Raw genomic sequence first — 8,264 nt, 5'->3', positions numbered from 1 at the left:
TATCCCGACCTGAAAACGCATTTTCTGTTTATTAAAGAGCTGGAGAGACAGGGAGACCCCTGTAACTGAACAGACACTCTATAGCAATGATTACAATCAGAATATACAGTTATTTAACACTTCTATTTAACAAAGGAAGATCACTTACCCTACCTTCAATTAGTCAATGAATATTGTACAAAGGGCCCTGTATCTGTTAGTTCCACGATGAAAGCTAGCATCTCCTTGTTTGTCATCTAATGTCAGTCTTTTTCCCCCCGGGTGAGCGAGCACATTTTCTTTTTTTCTGAATCATTCATTAACTTTGAGCTTAAAGGAGGAGGTTCTGACTCTTACGTTGCATTTTTCATTGGAACCCCTTTTCAAGTCCATTTTCTAACAATCTGACAAGTTGAGAAACGTCGTCTCTGTGTGTGCCAGCCCTGGATTATACACAGTTCTATGAGAGCTCCTTTATGATAATACATAATATATAAGTCATGATGTCACATAAATGTTTGTAATATAATTGCCTTCAAGCCATGAGTCCTTTGATATTTTATAACAAAGGACAGTTTCCTGGCTGCGCCCGTTTGTTTTCTACCCTTAAAGCTGAAGCAGCGGGGGAATTTTCCCTTTCATTTCTACTTAACGTTTTATGGGGCTGAATATTTCAGTTGTGCCGAAAGTGCTTGAAGAGATTGAACGGGCGAAACGAGCGTGACTCTTTTAAGCCTTTCAAACCGGGAAAGCATCAGTTATGTTATACTTTTGGCTATTCAAAAAATAGCAGATCTACAAGCTCATAGCGCGGCACCGAGTGCCGCGCTACGAGCTTGTAGATCTGCTATTTTTGAAAAATTGGGAAAACATCTATGAATATATGTATTTTTAAAGGGAACATTTTTGACTCAAATCTTTGCTTCTGGGGGTCCCTGGAACAACATATTTTCAGATGGGGGTCCCCGGCCAAATACATATAATTTTGGGAGTATGAGAACCACTGTTCTCATACTGTTCAATATACGTTTTTTCAGAAAACTGTTTTAGAAGATTTAGAAGACATTTGTAGATGCGTTCCCGGCTTGAATGGGTTAAAAAGGCACGTGAGGAGATTCGGGCAGATCAAACGCGACAAAGGGATATATAGTTCACATAATGTCGCTCTGGTTAGCGGCGGAAAGGAGCAAACATGACATGAAATAAATACGCATTTCAACCAGCCAAAAGCTGCTTTTATAACCAAACAGGAGTGGAGGAGAGGGGGGAGGGGGGCGTGGGGGGGTGAGGGGGCGGATGGCCCATCCGGTGGTTTTGATGTGAGTGACTGTGGCATATTCTGCTGCGCACGACCGAGAAGTAGGTCATACTCATTGACCCAGCTCACATAATCAGCATACACTCTCCCTCTCTCTCCGTGTGTGTGTGTGTGTGTGTGTGTGTGTGTGTGTGTGTGTGTGTGTGTGTGTGTGTGTGTGTGTGTGTGTGTGTGTGTCATTTTAATGCTATTTTAACTCCTCTAAGAGCCGAAACCTAAACAGATTCGCGAGGGGAGATAATGGCGCCAAAGAGAAAGAGGTCAAATGCAAAGCGATCTGCCCGCGTGGGTCTGCCTTAAAAAGTCAATGACGCCTAAATTTGTCATCGCTTTAAACATTGTGAAATATTAATTTGATGTTTGGGAGTATGGGAGCTGCGGCACAAACCATGACGGGGTACAATAACAGACCGCCGACCACAAGCGCATTTTTCCAATACTTTGCTTTCTTAATACTTTCTAAAACTGTGGCACATGAGAGAACATTTGTTCATGTCTCAATCTACCGCAGGAATTTCAGTTTTCCCAAATAATATTTGTGGCCATCAGCAAAAAAAATATGCTGGATCTCACATAATCCATTGAAGTGGTGGAAAAAAGTAGTCAAGAGCTTTGTATTCGAAATTTTCAGCAGATCTACATGCTACAACCTTGTACATCTGCTATTTTCAAATAGCTGAAATACAAGATAGGGCTTAAGTGTAGTTAATGTATGTGTTATAACAATCATCTAAATCTGAAAAGTAAAAAGTACAATAATTGCCTCTGTATTGCAATGGACTCGAATATAACGTATTAAAACAATTCAAATACTCCAGTAAAGTAAAAGTACCCCAAAATAGTACTTAAGTACAGTACTTGAGTAAATGTACTTACATGTGGGGAACACATGCTTAAAGAATGCCGTTTGGGGCGGCCGTAGCTTAGTGGGTAGAGAGGTCATCTGTTAATCAGAAGGTCACCGGCTCACTTCCCAACTATGTCTACGTGTCGACGTGTCCCTGAGCAAGACGCTTAACCCCTAAACCCCCCCCACGCTCATCATGTCCATCTGAACAGCCATCAGCTGGATGACACTGAAACTGAATTGGAGTCAAATTGTATTACTAGATTTGCTGTTGTTTTTTTGTTTGATAGCTTTGTGACAGTATTTGGTAACATTTAATTATCTCATTGTGTTTGTATTATTGTCATTGAGGACCTTCTTGAAAATGAGACGGTACATTTCCAAGGAGTTGTTCCTAAATAAAGAATTTCCAAGAGGGGTTCCCCACCCCGCACGCACGCAGGAGAAGAGAGAATGTTCAATAATTCACGGTTGTCTGAAACACAAAATTAATAATTAACCAATTTTTTGGGAAGCAACCACAGTCTCTGTGTGTGGTCTGCTCTGCAGTGGTGGAAAAAGTACTCATTTTTCACTTAAGTAAAAGTATCAATACTGCAATGTAAAAACACTCTGTTAAGTAAAAGTAAGGTATTCAAAATTTACTTGAGTAAAAGTACAAAAGTATTGGTATCAAAATGTACTTAAAGTACCAAAAGTAAAAGTACTCATTATGCAGAAGGTTCAATTTCACAAGTTTTCAAATGTGTAACATGTATAAAAAATCCTTTGAAAATAGCAGATCTGCAAGTTCACAACGCATCAATCACAAAGCGACGTGTTGTGAGCTTGTCGATGGCTATTTTCAAATAGCCAAAGTATACTGTATATATATATATTAATAATTATCAAAATCTACAAATTAACTAGTAACTCAAGTTATCAAACAGTTGTAGTGAAGTAAAAGTACAATATTTGTCTCTGAGATGTTGTGGAGTAGAAAATTGGAAATACTCCAGTAAAGTAAAAGTACCTCAAAATTGTACTTAAGTACAGTACTTGAGTAAATGTACTGAGTTACTTCACACCACTGGTGGTCTGTTAAAACCCACCCTGTTCTCTTTTGTCTGAATGTGAAGGCCACCCAATCCGTTTGGCTGTGTGCTACGCATCTGTCTGTCTGCTTGTGGTCAAGATCCCGCCATGCACCCGCTTATGGGATTGGATTTGGCGATTCAGTAAAATAATGCCCTAATCTGCTTTCAAAAAGTGCTGGAAGTTGCGCCTGAAAAGATTAACCCTTGACCTGGTGGAGTAAACGAGACAAGAGGTTCCTCTACCAGGGGGTGAAACTTTGAACATCAAGGTCATGGTAATTTCCTAATGGAAATATGTTTCACATAAAGGATTAATTTGTCAATCTCCTCTTCTTTGCCATGGTCTGTTGGGGGAAGGGGGGGACAGTCTGCTGGGGGGGGGGACAATAACAATCTGAACAAGCTTGTGAGGAAGGCTATAGCTGCGTAGTTGGAGTTAAACTGGACATTCTGGAGGCGGTTGCAAAGGGGAGGATGAGGGAAGAGGCTGGAAGCTATCCTGACGAAGCCCTCACATCCCCTCTATGACAGTGGTTCTCAAAGTGGTGACCGGGGACCCCCAGGGGTCCTTGAGTCGGGCTCTAGGGGTTCCCTGTCACAATCAGTTAACCCACTTTATCCCTATCTTATACTTCAGCTATAAATAGCCAATATACAGTGAGCTTGTAAATTAAAAAAATCTTGAGAAAGAATTGAACAATTTGGAATAATTTAGACATTTCTTAACACAAATCTTTGCTTTTGGGGGTTCCCTAGGCCTCGCACACAATCTTTTCAGATGGGGGTCTGCAGCCAATGGGTCCTTGACATGATGTTGGAGAACCACTGTTCTATGATGTGCTAGTGGGGATGCATGAGGAACACATTCAGCCACCGACTCATCGTCTCCAGGCCAAAAGCATGCATGACTCGACAGTCAGTCCTTTGTACCGCTATGGCATCAAGCTACATCCTCTGTATGGTTCTTGGATGAGTGACTCCTGCTTTACTCATGCACGTTTTAGAGAGCGGCAGTGGCTTAGGAGGTACAGCTGCTGTGATGGAATTTAACCTATTAAGACCTGAGGCAGATTGAACAAATGCCTTCTAAATCAGTAGTTCTCAAACTTTTTGTGCCAAGGACCCCCAAAATGATATGTATTTGGCCACGGACCCCCATCTGATTTTTTTTTGCACAGGGACCCCCAGAAGAGAAGATTTGTGTTAAAAGGAATATATTTTTTTTTTCAAAAACTTTCAATATTTTTCAAATATCTTCAAAAAATAGCAGATGTACAAGCTCACAGTGCATCACTTTGTGCATCTCTGTGAGCTTGTAGATCTGCTATTTTTTTTAACTACTGTTCTATACCACTGCTCTAAATCCTTATGTTGCTGTATGGATAAAATCTAAATAAAACAGATGCTTTCACGATTTTAATGGGTTAAGGTTCAATCCATGACTCCTCCTGGCTGCATGTCGAAGTGTCCTTGAGCAAAGACTGAACTGAACTGTTTCCGATGAGCAGGTTGGTGCCTTAACATGCATGGTTTCCTCTGCCATTGGTGCGTGAATTGACGAATGTAACGCATATTGTAAGGCGCTTTGAGATAAAGACCATTTTATTTAGCATTTCACATAAGCACACAGACTACTGGAATGAACTACTAGGATGCACACTAGAGCAGTGGCTCCCAAACGTTTTAGCTTGAGACCCAAAAGAGAATTTTGATGTCTCAAACTAGTGAAAATAGCAGATCTACAAGCTTACAACGCGTCACAATGTGATGCGTTGTGAGCTTGTAGATAGGTTATTAACACTATTTCTTAAACTTTTTTTAAAAAATATGATTTATTAAATTTCTGTGTTCAGTTATGAAATTCTTTGTTAGAAAAATGTTTGAATTTGTTTTTAAGTTATGAAGAATTTAGAATTTTTGGGAAATCTTTGAAATAATAATTAAAACCACAATCCAGGAAAAAAATCTAAAAATAAAGGGATGACCCATACAAATGAACACTGGGTCACGACCCAGTGTTTGGGAAACTGCCTGCTTAGGTTTTCACTTTTCTCTGTTGCGTGATGATGCAATGCTCACCCTATTCACCGTTGTTTGACAGCACGTACGGTAAATTATCCCCATATACCCGCTCGATGTGCTGATGGAGCCTGCAACGTTGGCCAATTATGCGAAGTGCCAGACACTCTGCTGCAACCTCTTGTTTTGCAATTCTCTGCATAAGTTCTAGGTTTGGAAGTTTATCCTGTCTGGGTTTTTTAAACACAACCTTGTTTGAGAGCTACCCCATCCTGGTGGGTGTTCAACCTACTGCCTGATTCTACTGCAGTTACTCTGTACTCCTTATGAACTGGCTTACACTGTGCATGCTGCGTATCAGCCTCATATCCACTGTCAATATTATGCACATCCTCAATAATATCCTTTCACTGTCCATAGATGTAATCCAGTTGGTGATAGATTGTACACTATAATTACGTATATCTACTGTCTATTTATTTATGTGCATTTACGCCAACCCAGTTGGTCCAAGTGCATATGGCTACGTCAGACAGAAGTCTATCACCCATTTTTATTTTGTATCTTTATTACATGTTTCCCTTTTTTAAAGGGATAGTTCACCCCGAAAATTACTAATTTTTTTCCTATCGATTAGTCACCCCATGGAGACTTGAATTCATGGATATTTTTTTGTTTTTGTCGCATTCCTAAGCCAATAATAATTGATGACCAGCGCACCGGTAGCCGGTAGGCAATTATTGGCTTAGGAATGCAAAAAAAAAAAAAAAAAAAAAACATGAGTTCAAGTCTCCATGGGGTGACTAATCGATAGGGAAAAAAGTCATTTTGTGGGTGAACTATCCCTTTAATGTTAGTTGTTTGTATCTGTCCCTTTTTTCATGCCTACCTGTGACACCTGAATTTTCCCACAGAGATCAATGTCTGTCTGTCTGTCTGTCTGTCTGTCTGTCTGTCTGTCTGTCTGTCTGTCTGTCTGTCTGTCTGTCTGTCTGTCTGTCTGTCTGTCTGTCTGTCGTTCAAGTCTTGGCTCAATAGCAATGTAGCAGGGAATTTATGGGGAAATAGGAGTGTGGTCAAGGCTTCTCCATTCCTTTTTATTATACGGCAACAAGACTCCCCCAAAAACCTCAAGTGTGACCAATTCTTACAGCGTGGCTCAAATCAGAAAAAGGTTTACTTTGGAAAAGTGAATTAGAGTTCAGGCCTATCTTCATCCCTTCTTCCATGACAGCCTCTCTTTTAGTTGCCAGGGAAATTAGTTCCCATCATTGTGTATATCGCTGCCTTTTAACATGCATGCTTTGCTGCAGCAGCTCCGCGGTATGCGCCAGCAGCCACCCACCCAAAAAAAGTAGTCAGTCATGTAAGATTGATGCAGTGGTGAGACGAACTTACTACTGCAATTACAAGCCCAATGGCTCACATGTGTGCCGGTAATGAGGAAAGAATCACATTTTGCATCGCTGTCTCGGTTGCTGCTCGTGTTTGCTCGGTTTAATTGCCTGTCACCCAGTGGTGGTATGAATACTCACATTTTCTGCTTAAATAAACGTATCAACACTGCAATGCGGAAATACTCTGTTACAAGTAAAAGTCCAGATTTCAAGATTTATTTGAGTAAAAGTGCAAAAGTATTGGCATCCAAAATATACTTTATATTATAATATAATATAAATATACTAATGTACCAAAAATGAAAGTACCCATGATTTCACAGGTTTCAAATGCATAAAATGTATGCAAAATATTTTGAAAATAGCAGTTCTATAAGCTCGCAATGTGTTGTGCTGTTTTCAGACAGCCAATGTATATAGGACTGAAGTGGTTAATGTATGTTTTGTAATAATAATCAAAACCTACAAAGTAACTAGTAATTAAAGTTTTCAAATAATTGTAATGGAGTAAAAAGTACAATATCTTTCTCTGAGCTGTAGTGGAGTAGAAGTAAAAGTACAGAAAATTGGAAATACTCCAGTAAACTAAAAAGAACCTCAAAAGTGTACTTAAGTAGAATACTTGAGTACATGTACTGTACTAAGTTACTATCCACCACTGCTGTCACCACATCATAACTATAACTCTCGTCATATTTCCTTCATTGCCGCAGTAGCCCACCTCTTTCCACACAAACAACCCTGCCAAAGACCAGAGGCATCAGGGGAGGTCTCAACCACTTGAACCCTAGCATTCCTAGGAGGAAATTGCATATCTGCAAGCTCATAACGCATCGCAACGTGACACTTTTGTAAGGTCTGCACTTGTAGATCGGCAATTTTTTCAGCAGAGACATTTTGTGTAGAGGGGAAAAAAGGAGGCAGGCTAGTAAGTCAACGGAAGTATAGCGGTTAAGGGTCGTCTCCAGCTTTTTATTATTTTGTATCCATTGTATCTTATCTTAACCATTATTACCGGGAAAGCATCTGTGTCATTTTAGATTTTAGCGTTGGCTATTCAAAAATAGCAGATATACAAGCTCACCGCGCTGCGAGCTTGTACATCTGCTATTTTTGAAAAGTCTCGAAAGTGGATTCATAAGGTATTTGTAGAATCGGCCTCAGGTCTGCATGGGTTAAATTTCAAAAATCCCAGATATCATTCTGCAAAGATTATAGCAGGATTAAGGGTGATGTGGTATTTAGTCTGACAAAACAAGCACACAGCAGCGGGCTCATCTCCAATCGCCCTGGTTTGCTCCCAACGTGACAGAGTCATCACTCAGCCAGCCGCTCTGTGTGCATGTCTATAGGGCTGTCACGATGTGCATGTCCTTCACACTGCATGGCAGACGTTACGCACACATTGTTTGACAGCTGAGAGCAGGGAACATCAGTTACTCGTTAGTTAATAATAAGTTATTATTGTCAAATACGGTTCTTATTTTAATGACTTTTACGTCAGTGCATGGTTCTCAAACATTTTTATGTCAAGGACCCTCAAAATGATTATGCATTTGGCCACGGATCCCAAATATTAAAATGTTGTGTGCCAGAGACCCCCATAAGAGAAGATTTGTGTATGTTTA

The sequence above is a fragment of the Gymnoscopelus braueri genome (assembly GCF_963280865.1).
Source record: "Gymnoscopelus braueri genome assembly, chromosome: 24".
Classification (NCBI taxonomy): Eukaryota; Metazoa; Chordata; class Actinopteri; order Myctophiformes; family Myctophidae; genus Gymnoscopelus; species Gymnoscopelus braueri.
This window is presented reverse-complemented; position numbering follows the sequence as displayed.